The sequence below is a fragment of the Chionomys nivalis genome, chromosome 22 (genome assembly GCF_950005125.1).
Source record: "Chionomys nivalis chromosome 22, mChiNiv1.1, whole genome shotgun sequence".
NCBI classification, from domain to species: domain Eukaryota; kingdom Metazoa; phylum Chordata; class Mammalia; order Rodentia; family Cricetidae; genus Chionomys; species Chionomys nivalis.
The window spans coordinates 395,697-397,818 of NC_080107.1; the positions used below are offsets into that span (position 1 = coordinate 395,697).

The window sequence follows — 2,122 nt, forward strand, 5'->3', positions numbered from 1 at the left end:
TGACTGAGCCATCTCTCTAAACCCTTTAATAGAACTTACACCTAATAAACAGTGGCAATGTTCAAGGTGGTGTTGTGTGGGGACATAACACTAGTATTTCTAAGGTCTAGATTTCTAAAGCACACTATTCTGGGCTGGAAGTCCATTGAATCTATCATTTGTATTGGAGCCATCCAAATGTGTTTATGGAAATGGAGTCCTTTGGCATGAGAGAATGAGTATGCATACCAAATAACAGCTTCACTAATACTGAAAACCATAATGTTTCAGCTACATTATTTAAAGGCACCACAGTGAGCGTTTAGCCTAACTTCATGAAGAAATAAACACACTGGACAGTTTTTCCACTTCCACTTACTTTTATAAATTTATGTGTCCAGGTTTATGATTTGTCTTCCCCTTCATTATATAAGCCAGAAGCATCAAGGATATCAGAATTAACCTGGGCTTATAGGCGCTCACAGACTCTGGACCTGACAGCTAGGGAGCCAGCATGGGACTGACCTAGGCCCTCTACATATGTGTGACAGTTGTCTAGCTTGATCTACTTGAAGGACTGCTAGTAGTGGAAGCAAGGTCTGTCCCTAATGCTTGGCTGGCATCCAGGAACCTATTCCTCATGTTGGATTGCTTTGCCCAGCCTTAGCACAGGGAGAGGAGTTTGCTCCTACCTCAAATTGATAAGCCATGCTCTGTTAATGCCCATGAGAAGCCTGTCCCTTTCTGAATGGAGGTGGAGGAGGAGTGGATTGGGGGGTTGGAGTAGGAGGAAGATGATGGGAGGGAATGGAAGAGAGGAGGGAGGGTGAACTGGGGTATGGATATAGAATAAATTAATAAATTTAATTAATAATAAAAAGAAAAACCAAAAGTATTGACACCGTAAACATTATACAGATATTTACCTTTTATGTCCTAGTGTGTGTTATTTATATTATTATATAAATATGTTATATAATTTTATGTTATATAAATTTATATCTTATATCTATGTTCTCAGGTCACCTTCATATAATTTTGTAATAGATATCATGCCAGAGAGACTAAGACAGGCAGTAAAACATATTGAAAATTGTCCATTATAGAAAATAACCTATTAATATAAGGACCTGTTTCTTCTATGTCTCTTTAACGATAAATCTGGCATTGACCTCTAAGGCATGGTATAGAGTTTGGCCTTACCCATCTGTTGGAAAATGTTTCCTTTGCACTATTCTTCTGAATGCATCTTTCACTTCCTTGTTCCTCAAGCTGTAGATGAGGGGGTTCAGCATGGGGATCACCACAGTATAAAACAGAGAAATCACTTTATTGGTATCCAGTGAAGGACTGGTACTAGGTCTAACATAGATGAAGAAGAGAGTTCCATAGAGAATGGAGACAGCTGCCAGGTGAGAGGAACAAGTAGAGAAGGCTTTTATTCTCCCATCAGGCGTCTGGATCTTCAAGATGGCTGTCAAGATGCAGATGTAGGAGACAGTGATGATCAGACCCCTGAGCACACCTATTGTCCCATCGAAGACAAAAGGCACTACCTTGTTGATCCTTGTTGATCCCAATGCTAGAGTAAGCATTGGGGAAATATCACAGAAGAAGTAGTTGATGGCATTCGGACCACAGAATGGTAAGCAAAAAGTCAAAGTTGTATGAGTTGTGATGTTTATAGCAGCTAGGACATAAGGTCCTATGACAAACTGCACACAGACCCTCTTGGACATAATGAGTGTATACAGTAAGGGCTTACAGATGGCTGTGTACCGATCATATGCCATGGAAGCAAGGAGGAAACACTCAGTACCCACGAAAAGATCCACGAACCATAACTGTACAGCACAACCCACAAAGGAGATGGTTTTTTTTCTGCAAAGATATCACGCAGCATCTTCGGGGCTATGGAAGAAGAGGAGCACACATCTACAAAGGACAGGTGGCTGAGCAAAAAGTACATAGGTGTGTGCAGCCTGGGGTCCACCCATATGAGAGTGATCACGCCAAGGTTACCCCCCAGGGTAACAAGATAAACAAAGAGAAACATGGTAAAAAGTGCAATCTTCTGATAGAGACAATTGGTGAGGCCCAGAAAGAGAAACTCGGTCACTGAGGTCTGAATCTTTTCTTCCAT

The 2,122-nt window shown here is 41.1% G+C and overlaps 1 pseudogene; it reads right to left on the minus strand.

Moving 5' to 3' along the window:
• Positions 1–1,178: 1,178 nt before the first annotated feature.
• On the minus strand, positions 1,179–2,122 carry LOC130864786 (olfactory receptor 998-like; annotated as a pseudogene).